At 40.9% G+C, this 14754-nt stretch overlaps 1 protein-coding gene across 2 annotated transcripts in view; it reads right to left on the reverse strand.

Moving 5' to 3' along the window:
* The window catches only part of CHRNA5 (cholinergic receptor nicotinic alpha 5 subunit), a 53185-nt gene that overhangs the window by 37926 nt on the left and 505 nt on the right, over positions 1-14754 (reverse strand). The gene's annotated exons all lie outside the window — the stretch shown is intronic.

Here is a 14754-nt window from a genome sequence, read left to right on the forward strand (position 1 = left end):
CCAGCCCCATGCTGAGCATAGAGCCTACTTTGAATGAATGAATGAATGAATGAATAATAAAAGCAGCTACCTGAGGGTCTGGCTACAAACACCCTGAATCCAGGTACTAAGATCCTATCTTAGGTATTCTGACAGGTCTTGGCATATCCTCACCTACCAGAAGCTATTAAAAATATAACAGGCTGCTTGGACGTGCACAGAGGTTTGAGAGACAATAAAGAACTGGGGCAGGCAAAGATACAAATGTAGGGATCCGAAGGGGTACGTGCACCCTGATGTTTATAGCAGCAATGTCCACAATAGCCAAACTGTGGAAAGAGCCAAGATGTCCATCGACAGATGAATGGATAAAGAAGATGTGGTATATATATACAATGGAATATTATGCAGCCATCAAAAGGAATGACATCTTGCTATTTGCAACGGCGTGGATGGAACTTGAGGGTGTTATGCTGAGTGAAATAAGTCAAACAGAGAAAGACATGTATCATATGACCTCACTGATATGAGGAATTCTTAATCTCAGGAAACAAACTGAGGGTTGCTGGAACGGTGGGGGGCGGGAGGGATGGGGTGACTGGGTGATAGACATTGGGGAGGGTATGTGCTATGGTGAGCGCTTCGAATTGTGTAAGACTGTTGAATCTCAGATCTGTACCTCTGAAACAAATAATGCATTATATGTTAAAAAAAAGAAGAAGAAGAAGAAGAAGAGGAAGAAGAAGAAGAAGAAGGAGAAGAAGGAGAAGAAGAAGAAGATAGCAGGAGGGGAAGAATGAAGGGGGGGAAATCGGAGGGGGCGACGAACCATGAGAGATGATGGACTCTGAAAAACAAACTGAGGGTTCTAGAGGGGAGGAGGGTGGGAGGATGGGTTAGCCTGGTGATGGGTATTAAAGAGGGCATGTTCTGCATGGAGCACTGGGTGTTATACGCAAACAATGAATCATGGAACACTACATCAAAAACTAATGATGTAATGTATGGTGATTAACACAATAAAAAAAAAGGGGGGGAAAAAAAAGAACTGGGGCAGGGTTGAATGACAAGTTTTGCCTTCTACACAGGCCACTCCTTAAAGGCCAGGAGAGGTGTTTGTTTCAACTACAGAAACCAACACAGATTCAAGCTAAATGAAGAAAGAGGGGAATATGTTTCAAAGGAAAGAACAAGATAAAAACCTCAGGAAAAAACCTTTATAAAATGAAGATAAGTAATTTACCTGAAAAAGAATTCAAAGTAATGGTCATAAATATGCTCACCAGACTGGGGAGAAGAATGAATGAACACAGCAAGAACTTCCACAAAGATTTAGAAAATACATGAAGGTACCAAACAGAAGTCACAAAGTGAAGAATACAGTAACTCGACTGAAAGAGACAGGAGTTCAACAGCTGACGAGATGAAGGAGAAGAGCAGATCCATCAACTTGAAGACAAGGCAATGGAACTGACCCAAACAGAGCAGCAAAAAGAAAAAAGAATTTTTAAAAAGTGAAGATAAGTTAAGAGACCTATGGGACAACATCAAATGGACTAACACATCACAGGGGTCCCAGAAAGAGCGGAGAAAGAGAGAGAGGTGGAAATCTATTTAAAACATAATGGCAGAGGGGTACCTGGGTGGTGCAGTCAGTTAAACCTCTGGCTCTTGGTTTTGGATCAGGTCATGATCTCTGGGCTGTGGGATTGAGCCCTGCCTTGGGCTCTGTGCTCAGCATGGAGTCTGCTTAAGACTCTCTGTCCTTCCACCCCTCTCTAAAATAAGTAAATAAATCTTTAAAAATAAACAAATAGGGGTGCCTGGGTGGCTCAGTCAGTTAAGCTCAGGTCATGGTCTCGGGATCCTGGGATCTCGCTCTCAAATAAATAAATAATAAAATCCTTAAACAAACAAACCAACAAACAAATGTGGTGGAAAATGTCCCTAACCTGGGGAAGGAAACAGACATCCTGATTCAGAAAGCCCAGAGAGTCCCAAACAGGACCCAAAGAGATCCACACCAAGATACATTATAATTAAAATGTCAGTAGTTAAAAATAAGGAGAAAATATTAAAAGCAGCAAGAGAAAACAACTTATATACAAGTGAACCCCCATAAGGCTATCAGCAGATTTTTCAGCAGAAACTTTGGCAGGCCAAAGAGAGTGGCATGATATATTCAGAGTGCAGAAAGGGAACATTTTCCAACCACGAATACTCCATCCAGGAGAGTTATCATTCAAAACTGAAGGAGAGAAAAATGGTTTTTCTGACAAGCAAAAGCTAAAAGAGTTCATGACCACAATACTGGCCTTATAAGAAATGTTAAAGGGACTTCTTTAAGCTGAAAAGAAAGAGCACTAATTAATAACAGAAAATATATGAAAGAATAAATCTCATTGGAAAGGTAAATATATAGTAAAAGTAGTCAATCACTTACAAAGTTAGTATGAAAGCTAAAAGACAAAAGTAGTAAAAATAACTGTTTACAATAATTAGTTAAGAGATACTGAAGATTAAAAAATGCAAAATATGACATCAAAAGCATAAAATGGGTCAAAGAGTAAAAATGTTGAGTTTTTGAATGGGATCAAACTTAAGTTATCAATTTAAAATAGATTGTTAAAGACATAAGTTGTTACATGTAAGCCTCACGGTAGTCACAAAGCAAAAACAGATTATAAATACAAAAAAGATAAAGAGAAAGGAATATAAATATACTACTAAAGAAAATCATCAAACCACAAAGGAAGAGAACAAGAAAAGACAGGAACTACAAAAACAATCAGTAAGCAATTAACAAAATGGCAATTAGTACATACCTATCAATAACTACTTTAAATGCAAATGGATTAAATTCTCTAATCAAAAGACAGAGTGGCTGCATGGATTTAAAAACAAAAGACCCATCTATGTGCTGTCTGCAAGAGACTCACTTTAGATGTAAGGACACACAGACTGAGAGTGAGGGATGGAAAAGATGCCATGAAAACAGAAACCAAAAACACTTGCAGCAGTTATACTTCTATCAGCCTTTAAACAAAGACTAATAAAAGACAAATACGGGGGTGCTTGGCTGGCTCAGGCCGGGGGGCCTGTGACTCTTGATCTTGGGGTTGGGAGTTCGAGCCCCATGTTGGGCATAGAGTGTACTTTAAATAAATAAGTAAACAAAAATTTTTAAAAAGACAAATACGTTGTTAGATAATGATAAAGAGGACAATCCCCCAAAAAAGGATGTAATATTTGTTAATATTTATTCACCCAACTTGGGAGGACCTAAATATATAAAGCAAATATTAACAGATCTAAAAGGAGAAATAGATAACAATACAATGATAGTAAGGGATTTGAATACCTCACTTACATAAATGGATAGATCATCTAGACAGAAAATCAACAGGGAAATGTCAGCATTAAAGGACACATTAGACCAGACGGACCTAGATATGTACAGAACATTCTGCCCAAAGCAATTGAATACATATTCTTCCAGGATAGATCATATGGTAGGCCACAAATCAAGTCTTAATAAATTTAAGAGGATTAAAATCATGTCAAGAATCTTTTCTGACCACAACAGCGTGAAACTAGAAATTAATTACATGAGTAAAACTGGAAAATTCACAAATATGTGGAGATTAAACAGCATGCTATCAAACAGCTAATGGGTTGAAGAAGCAATCAAAAGAGAAATCAAAAAATGCTGAGACAAATGAAAATGGAAATATAAATACCAAAATTTGTGGGATGCAGCAAAAACAGTTTTAAGAGGGAAGTTCATAGCTATAAATGTCTACCTCAAGAAACAAGAAAAGTCTCAAACAACATTAACTTTATACTTCAAGGAGCCAGAAAAAGATGAACAAAGCCTAAAGTTAGAAGGAAGGAAATAATGAAGATCAGAGAAAAAATAAATGAAAAGAGACTAAAAAATAAAATAAAGATCAATGAAACTAAGACTGATTCCCTGAAAGATAAGCAAAACTGACAAACGTTTAGCCAGACTTATCAAGAAGAAAAGAGGACCCAAATAAATAAAATCAGAACGGAAACAGGAAATGTTATAAATGATACCACAGAAATACAAAGGCTCATAAAAGACTACTGCAAACAGTTATATGCCAACAAACTGGGCAACCTGAATAGATAAATTCCTAGGAACATACAACCTATGGAGACTGAATCATGGTGAAACAGAAAATCTGAACAGACTGATAACTAGTAAGAAGATTGAATCAGTAATTTAAAACTTCCCAGAAAAGAAAAATCCAGGCCCAGATGGCTTCACTGGTGAATCCTACCAAACATTCAAAGAATTGTTATCAATCCTTCTCAAACTTTCAAATTCTTCCAAAAAATAGAAGAGAAAGAAACACTTTCGAACTCATTCTATGAGGCCAACATTAGCCTGAAACCAAAAACCAGACAAGGATGCTACAGAAAAGAGAATTATGGGCCAATATCCCTGATAAACACAGATGCAATAATCCTCAACTATAGATTAGCAAACCAAATCACCAACACACTAAAAGGATCACTTGACGTGATCTAGTGGGATTTATTCCAGGCATGCAAGCATAGTTTAAAATCCAACAAACCATGGCAGAGCTCCCAGGTATCGGAGCGGAGAAGCCAGCTGCAAAGACGGAGCCGAGGAGCGGGCTCTCAGCTCGGGGTTCCCATAAACCGTGATCTGCCGCACAGTTGGGCCACTGCTCTTGGAACAGGGGCCCAACAAGCGGCAGATCCGGGGGTACTCCCCCAGGAGGAGTGGCACAGGAGCGCACCCCAGGAATCTGCTGGGTTTGGAGACTCCAAACGGGGTTGTGGGCCGGAGATAGAAACGCTCAGTCACAGGGGGTGAGCACAAAGTGCGGCCAGAGACCGGGGAGACGGGAGTGATTGACTGCTTTTCTCTGGGGGCGCACTGAGGAGCGGGGCCCCCGAGTTCTCAGCTCCTCCGGGCCAGAGATTGGGAGGCCACCATTTTCGCTCTCGTCCTCCGAAGCTGTACAGAAAGCTTGCAGGGAACAAAAGCTCCTGAGAGCAAACCCGAGCAGATTACTTAGCCGGGACCGGCAAGGGCGGGGCAATTCCGCCTCCAGCAAAGACATTTGGGAACCACGGCAACAGGCCCCTCCCCCAGAAGATCAGCGAGAACCGCCAGCCAAGACCAAGTTTACCGATCAATGAGAACGGCAGAACTCCAGCTCTAGGGGAATACTGCACATAGAATCCATGGCTTTTTTCCCATGATTCTTTAGTCTTTCAAAGTTAATTTTTTTTAATTTTCTTTTAATTTTTCTTTTTCTATTTTTAAAAAATTTTTCTTCTTTCCTTTTTTAACCAACATCTTATCTTACTAATTCCTTTTTTAAAATCTTTTTTAATTTTCGTTTTTACAGTCATATTCTAGCCCTTCATTGTATTAACCTTATTTTTGGTATATATATGTTTTTCTTTCTTTAAAATTTTGGCATACAGTTTCTTCTAACAGACCAAAACATACCCTAAATCTAGTGTATGGCTTTGTTCTAGTCTCCTGCCTGATCGCATTCTCTCCCTTTTTTTCTTTAAATTTTTTTCTTTCTTTTTTGAACCAACTTCTTATCAATTCCTTTTTTAAATTCTTTTTTAATTTTCATCTTTACAATCATATTCTATCCCTTCATCGTATTTGCCCTCATTTTTGTATATATATAAGTTTTTCTTTCTTGAAAGTTTTGGGATGCAGTTTCTAGTGTGTGGCTCTGTTCTATTCACCAGCCTGATCATATTCTTCTTCTTTTTTTTTTTTTCCCTTTTTTTCCCCCCCCCCCCCCAGTTTCGGGTCCCTTCTGATTTGTTTAGTGTATATTTTTCTGGGGTTTTTCTTACCCTTTTAGCATTTTGTTCTCTCATTCATCTATTCTCCTCTGGACAAAATGACAAGATGGAAAAACTCACCTCAAAAAAAAGAACAAGAGGCAGTACTGACTGCCAGGGACCTAATCAATACAGACATTAGTAAGATGTTGGAACTAGAGTTCATAATGACGATTATAAAGATACTAGCTGGGCTTGAAAAAAAAGCATAGAAGATACTAGAGAACCCTTTCTGGAGAAATAAAAGAACTAAAATCTAACCAAGTCGAAATAAAAAAGGCTATTAATCAAGTGCAATAAAAAAATGGAGGCTCTAACTGCTAGGATAAATGAGGCAGAAGAGAGAATTAGTGATATAGAAGAGCAAATGATGGAGAATAAAGAAGGTGAGAAAAAGAGACAAACTACTGGATCACGAGGGGAGAATTCGAGAGATAAGTGATAACATAACACAAAACAATATTAGAATAATTGGGATCCCAGAAGAAGAAGAAAGAGAGAGGGGGGCAGAAGGTATATTGGAGCAAATTATAGCAGAAAACTTCCCTAATTTGGGGAAGGAAACAGGCATCAAAATGCAGGAGGCACAGAGCACGCCCCTCAAAATTAATAAAAATAGGTCAACACCCCGACATCTAATGGTCAAACTTACAAGTCTCAGACACAAAGAGAAAATCCTGAAAGCAGCTCAGGACAAGAGGTCTCTAACCTACAATGGTAGAAACATTAGATTGGAACAGACCTACCAACAGAGACCTGGCAGGCCAGAAAGGACTGGGATGATATATTCAGAACACTAAACGAGAAAAATATGCAGCCAAGAATACTGTATCCAGCTAGGTTGTCATTGAAACTAGAAGGAGAGATAAAAAGCTTCCAGGACAAACAAAAACTAAAAGAATTTACGAACACCAAACTAGCCCTACAAGAAATATTGGAAGAGGTCCTCTAAGCAAAGACAGAGCCTAAAAGTAACATAGACCAGAAAGGAACACAGACAATATACAGTAACACTCACCTTACAGGCAATACAATGGCACTAAATTCATATCTTTCAATAGTTACCCTGAATGTAAATGGGCTAAATGCCCCAATCAAAAGACACAGGCTGTCAGACTGGATAAAAAAAACAAGACCCATAGATAATGCTATCTGCAAAAGACTCATTTTAGACCCAAAGACACCTCCAGATTTAAAATGAGGGGGTGGAAAACCATTTACCATGCTAATGGACATCAAAAGAAAGCTGGGGTGGCAATGCTTATATCAGACAAATTAGGTTTTAAACCAAAGACTGTAATAAGAGATGAGGAAGAACACTCTATCTATCATACTTAAAGGACCTATCCAACAAGAAGATCTAACAATTGTAAATATCTATGCCCCTAACATGGGAGCAGCCAATTATATAAGCCAATTAATAACAAAATCAAAGAAACACATTGACAATAATACAATAATAGTGGGGGACTTTAACACCCCCCTCACTGAAATGGACAGATCATCTAAGCAAAAGATCAACAAGGAAATAAAGGATTTAAATGACACACTGGACCAGATGGACTTCACAGATATATTCAGAACATTCCATCCCAAAGCAACAGAATACACATTCTTCTCTAGTGCCCATGGAACGTTCTCCAGAACAGATCACATCCTGGGCCACAAATCAGGTCTCAACCGGTACCAGAAGACTGGGATCATTCCCTGCATATTTTCGGACCACAATGCTTTGAAACTAGAACTCAATCACAAGAGGAAAGTTGGAAAGAACTCAAATACATGGAGGCTAAAGAGCATCCTACTAAAGAATGAATGGGTCAACCAGGAAATTAAAGAAGAATTTTAAAACTTCATGGAAACAAATGAAAATGAAAACACAACTATTCAAAATCTTTGGGATGCAGCAGAGGTGGTCCTAAGAGGAAAGTATATAGCAATACAAGCCTTTCTCAAAAAACAAGAAAGGTCTCAAATACACAACCTAACCCTACACCTAAAGGAGCTGGAGAAAGAACACCAAATAAAGCCTAAACCCAGCAGGAGAAGAGAAATAATAAAGATCAGAGCAGAAATCAATGAAATAGAAACCAAAAGAACAGTAGAACAGATCAATGAAACTAGGAGCTGGTTCTCTGAAAGAATTAATAAGATTGATAAACCCCTGGCCAGACTTATCAAAAAGAAAAAGAGAAAGGACCCAAATAAAATCCACAAACCAGTCAATGTGATACACCACATTAACAAAATGAAGGATAAAAATCATACGCTCCTTCCCCTCTCCTTTTGCCTCTCCCCTGCCCCAGCTCGTGCTCTGTCTCTTTCTCAAATAAATAAAATCTTAAAAAAAATCTTATCATCATCTCAATAGATGCAGAAAAGCACTTGACAAACTTCAATATCCATTCATGATAAGGACTTACAACAAAGTGGACACTGAGGAATCTACCTCCAGATCATAAAGGCCATATATGAAAAGCCCACAGCTAACACCATACTCAACTTGTTCCTAACATTAGGAACAAGACAAGGATGGCCACTCTCAGCACTTTTATTCAACATAGTACTGGAAGTCTTAGCCAGAAAAATGAAGCAAGAATAAGAAATAAAGGGTATCCACATTGGTAGAGAAGAAGGAAAATTGTAACTACTTCCAGATGACATGATGTTATATATAGAAAATCCTAAAGACTCCACCAAAAAGCTGTTAGAATAAACAAATTTAGTAAAGCTGCAGGATACAAAATCAACACACAAAAAAATCTGCTTCATTTCTATATACTAATAGCAAACTATCAGAAAGAGCAATTTAAAAAAAAAAAGTCCCATTTACAATTGCATCAAAAGAAAAGAAATACCTAGGAATGTATTTTTTTTTTTTAAGACTTTATTTATTTATTTGAGAGAGAGAGAATGAGAGAGAGCACGAGCAGGGAGAGGGTCAGAGGGAGAAGCAGACCCCCTGCTGAGCAGGGAGCCCGATGCGGGACTCGATCCCGGGACTCCAGGATCATGACCTGAGCCGAAGGCAGTCGCCCAACCAACTGAGCCACCGAGGCACCCATACCTAGGAATGTATTTAACCAAGGAGATGAAACACCCATATATTGAAAACTACAAGACATTAAAGAAATTGAAGACAACAGAAATAAATGAAAAGATATTCCATGCTCATGGATTGAAAGAATATTGTTAAAATGTCCATACTACCCCGAATAATCTGCAGATTCAACACAACCTCTATTAAAATTCCAATGGCATTTTTCAAAGAAATAGAACAAATAATCCTAAAATTTGTACAGAACCATAAAAACCCAGAATAGCCAACGCAACCTTGAGAAAGAACAAAGCTGGAGGCATCATGCTCCCTGGTTTGAAACTATATTACAAATCTGTAGTAATTAAACCAGTATGATATCAGCATGAAACCAGACACATGGATCAATGAAACAGAATAAAGAGCTCAGAAATAAAACCCATGCTTCTATGGTCAATTAACTTAGGACAAAGGAGCCAAGAATATACAAGGAGGAAAGGACAGTCTCTTCAATAAATGGTGTTGGGAGAACTGGACAGCCACATGCAAAAGAATGAAACCGGACCACTTTCTTACACCACGCACAAAAATTAACTCAAAATGGTTTGAAGACTTGAACATAAAATCTGAAACTACGAAACTCCTGGAAGAAAACATTGGTGGTAAGCTCGTTGACACAGGTCTTGGCGATAATTTTCCGAATCTGACACCAAAAGCAAAAGCAACAAAAGCAAAAATAAATAAGTTGGACTACATTATCCTAGAAAGCTTGCACACAGCAGAGGAAACCACACACGCACAGAGAAAAATCTGGATGGACTAACATCACATTGTTAGCAGCAACTTGCTGGCACTTACAGATAATGGTGTATGAGTGTGTACTTCCCAATTTCTTTTCTTTTTTTTTTTTTTTGCATTAAACCTGTAAACTCCTGCTAGGGAAAAAAAATGTTCTTTTCAAAGGGGAAGAAAAAAAGGTAACGGTGTGGACGTGGCAATGGAGAGCTAGCCTGGCCATATTCCAGGCCCTGCCAATGGACAAGTAAGCAGCACTGGACAGGACGACAGAGGAACCCGTTTCCTTGAGCGAGAACCAGGCCTCTAAGGCCCAGAGGTGGAGGGAATGTTTTGTAGAGAATTGACAACACTTTCCTCAGTGAGTCTGTTATTCCTGGCATGTTTTTATTAAAGCCCCTAACACACTTTGGTGCAAATATTTGTTTGTGTGACTGTCAAAACATTAGATTACATGCTTCAAAAAAAAAGTTCATGCTATCCTTTTTGTCAGAATTCAAATATTCATATTTAATTGCTCTTTTTACTGGTTAAAGGCTTTATTTTATAATTCCACTTAAGAAGAAACAGCTTAAGTTTTCTGAATTAAATACAGTTAGGAGAAACAATATCATGCTTTCTCAAAATGGAAACAGACCATTTAAATTAAAATTTTAGTTAAAGAGCAGAAAAGGATCATTAAAATAATCTCTTCTATCCTACTGTCATTTTAAAACTATACCTATGCTGTTCTGGAGAGCAGACTTCTAAACAAACAAGTTATAAACTTTTTCAACAACTAGTCCAATATTTACCAACTCACATTGTCAAGACATACTTATTTAATATTAACTTAAAATTACATCTGAAAAAAATAATACCAATTCTTATGGGAGAAGAATAATACTATTAAAAGAAAAATGTTCTGTACTGAAATTACTGTGCTAAAAACTCATATCCTAATTATAAGAAATTACTTGCTAGATCTAATTTGTAGATTATAGGTTGAAAAAAAAAAACCCTATTCTGACAAATGACTGAAAACCTTTCAAAGTTCCATTGCTAGGCTACATTAGTAAGTCAGGTGCCTCAGGAAATACACAGACAGAACCGTACCTGCCAGGTGCTCACAATCTAGCTCAGAGAGCGTGTTTAATGTTTAATTTCAAATAATGTGAAAGGTTTGCCTGAGGACCTGAGGCACCTAGAGACTCTTTTGGATGTCATCACAAAAGGAGAGATGACAGCCACTATGTGTGTATTCCTGTTAGCTTCTGAAAATAACTAAAGGTGACAAGAAAAAAAATCTTTCATAACTCTCATTTTCCATGAAATAATTATTTTAGTTCCTTTTTTTTTTTTTTAAGATTTTACTTATTTATTTGACAGAGAGAGAGAACACAAGTAGGCAGAGTGGCAGGCAGAGAGAGAGGGAGAAGCAGGCTCTCCTCTGAGCAGGGAGCCCGATGCGGGGCTCGATCCCAGGACCCTGGGATCATGACCTGAGCCGAAGGCAGACACCTAACCAACTGAGCCACCCAGATGCCCCTATTTTAGTTCCCTTTTAATGACAGAACTTATTACCATATATACTAAAAATAAAGTTTCAACCACTTAAAATGTCACACAGCGAAGAAATATAACTGACTAATCACTGCCCCAATCATGGTCAGGTCAGTTAAAACGGCTGGTATTATCTTAATGTACTAATTATTCTTTTTTAAGTTCTTAATTTATTTTTCATAATCTCTACACCCCAACTGTGGGGTCGAACTCATGACCCCGAGATCAAGAATCACACGCTCTTCCAGCTGAGCCAGCCAGGTGCCCCACTATTCTTTAATACAGACAAAACTGCCTCTTGAACCACTTTTCAGATTCTGCAATTTTCCATCACCCATATAAGTATGGGTGCTGGCAGACTAGACTTTTTTTTTTCCTGAGGACTGGCTCACAGAAAACCGTAAGAAATAGTGATTATTAAAATTCTAAGATAGGGGTGCCTGGGTGGCTCAATTGGTTAAGCGACTGCCTTCGGCTCAGGTCATGATCCTGGAGTCGCGGGAATGAATCCCACATCCGGCTCCCTGCTGAGTGGGGAGTCTGCTTCTCCCTCTGACCCTCCCCCATCTCGTGCTCCCTCTCTCTCTCATTCAAATAAATAAATAAATAAATCTTAAAAAAAATTCTAAGATAAATATTGGGGCGACTGGGTGGCTCAGTCAGTGAAGCAGAATCCTGGGATCAGGTCCCAAATCAGGCTCCCTGCTCAGCGGGCAGTCTGCTTCTCTCTCTCCCTCTTCCACTCCTCCTGCTCGGGCTCTCTCTCTCCAATAAATAAATAAGATCTTTTTTTAAAAAAGATCTTATTTATTTATTTGACAGAGATTGATAGCGAGAGCAGGAACACAAGCAGGGGAAGTGGGAGAGGGAGAAGCAGGCTTCCCGCCGAGCAGGGAGCCCGACGCGGGACTCAATCCCAGGACCCTGGGATCATGACCTGAGCCGAAGGCAGACGCTTAACGACTGAGCCACCCAGGAGCCCTAAATAAGATCTTTTTTTAAAAAATAAAATTCTAAGATAAATACAAAACCAACAAAATGTAAATATAAAAGCAATTATGGCTGAAGGGACCTAAACATCTACTACCACCCTCTCATTTTAAAGAGGGAGAAATAAAGCAAGGTCAAGCTATATGCCCAAGGAAACAGCAAGTTAGTGGCAGGTCTCCAAATAGTACTGTAAGCCACCCTACATTCAAAGGCAGTTATACACAAATGCCATCAACATTTAGGAGCAAGTGTGCAATTCCATCATCCATTTAATATCACTTTGTTCTTCAAATGATCACTTACTAAGAGCACACAGAATCTTGGGAATTTCAGAGCTCGAGTGGGGAGCCATTAATGACTCCTCACTTTCCAGATGAGTAAACTAATGTCCAGAGAGACATTACCACTCCATTCATTCCTCTACAAACATTTACTGGACCCCTACAATAAGCCCGGTCTTAGAGATGCAAAGATACACAGGATAAGATCCCAGTTCTTACTCTTCACTACAGAGAACACACTGATGGTCACCAGAGGGTAGGTGGGGGTGGCGATGGGGGGAACAGGGGATGGGGATGAAGAGCACACTTACTGTGGTGAGCACGGAGTCATGTACAGAATTCCTAAATCACAATATTGTACACCTGAAACTAACAGAATATGGGAACTATACTGAAATTAAAATTGAAAAAAAAATTCCAGTTAAGGAGCTCACGTGGGACAAAGAGAAAGCATAACTGTAATAGGACATGGTGCTATTTTAAGGGAGGGCTTGGCTACTAGACTGGGCCAGAAAGGAGGAATGAATCAGCCCTGATCGTCTGAATATGACACTGGACACCGAGCAGGAGCACGAAGCTACTGACACGATTTAAGGCTTGACCATAATGTTTTATAGTAAAACAGATGAAAAAAGTTCCACTTTCACCAAAAGGTGCAGGAAACTAGCGCTTTCTGGACTGTCAAGCACAGCACCTGGCATTTCACGCATATTAATTCTGAAGATGACTCAGACGTAATCGATATTATCCCCATTATTTCAAAGGGAGCCAACCAAAACAAACTTGTTCACGTGAGTATGATACGCCAGAGCCATAATCTGAACCCAGGCTTGTCTGGCTCCAAACGTCACATCCCTTTCTTTCTGTTATACACTCTCAGCACAGGATGTTAAGTGTTTAAATCACCTCCACATTCTCTTCAGTCTCCGTAAGCAATACATCCTGCAATAAATAATTCTAGTCTTCAAGATTATTAATTCCTAGAATCAGAAATCATTGTTTAAAAAGCTGAAGGAAAGACAAGAAAAGATTCTTCCTATACCTGAAAAACGTGTCCTCCTCTCTTTAAGAAACTTACTCATAAAAACTGAAATATTGATGTGAATTTCGGCTTTCAGCTTTTCCCTTTTCTATGCTTAGATCACATCATAGGTGCTCCATAAATGGTATTTTTCTTCAAGATATCGAGAGGACGAACTCTGAAATCTTCTAAACACTTGGAATTTGAAGAAGTACATTTCCTTGTTTCTATTCCTGTCCAGAACATCTTACCATCCCGAAGGCTGAAAAAAGCCCCGCTCTCAGGAGCCAGGGAAGCACTGAGGATGCAAACGAGTCTCCCAGCAGCCGGGGAAGTCAGCTGCCTGGCAATCTACAAGCACCTGCCGGCGCAGATTTGCACACGCTGCCAGGACGAGGCGGGGGCGGCGGAGGAAGACAGGGGCCAGGGGCCAGGGGCAGAAGGTCAGGTCTGGATCCCCCGTATTAACCCTAAAGAAGCCCCACGCTTGCCTGTGAATAAAGGAACAACGTGGGAAGCCCAGCCGAAGGCACGAAAGGAGAGCCCTGCTAAGTAACAACGGCCTCTGTTACCGAGAAAGTTGTATCGGCGAGTACGCTGTGTCACCCAGCAGGGATGCAGGTCATGGGACAAACCCCAAGTGGCCTCTCGGAATGTGAACGAACACATCTGGGCATTCAAACTGACACCTCGCTCAAGCCCCCAGGAGACAAAATAAGTAATAACTAACCTCTGCACCAAGGTTTTCCGCGCAAGCCGTAGCTGGGGCACCGGCGCGAAGCTGCCCCGCGACCCCGGCTGCCCGGTGCCTCCAGGATCCCGGACCCCTGCCGCCCCGCAATCCCCGTCCCGCGCCGTGAGCCCCGGCCCCCCGCCGCCCCGTGCCCCTTGCCTTCCCGCGATCCCTGCCCCGCTCCCCGCGCCCCCTTACCGGTCTGCGCCCCACCTCCCGGCCTCCCTGCGCCCCCCGGACCCATGCCTCCCCGTGTCCCCTGACCGGTCTGCCCACCCCCCGGCAGCCTCGCGATCCCCGCCCCGCGCCCCCTGACCCTTCTGCGCCCCCCGGGCCCCCGGAATCCCCGGACCCCCGCCGCCCCGCGATCCCCGCCCGGAGTCCTGCGCCCCCGGACTCCAGCCGCCCAGTGCCCCCCGCCCCGCGTCCTGCGACCCCGGACTCCGGCCGCCCCGTGCCCCCCGCCCCGCGTCCTGCGACCCCGGACTCCGGCCGCCCCGCGATC

This window comes from Phoca vitulina, unplaced genomic scaffold, assembly GCF_004348235.1.
Source record: "Phoca vitulina isolate PV1807 unplaced genomic scaffold, GSC_HSeal_1.0 scaffold65, whole genome shotgun sequence".
Classification (NCBI taxonomy): domain Eukaryota; kingdom Metazoa; phylum Chordata; class Mammalia; order Carnivora; family Phocidae; genus Phoca; species Phoca vitulina.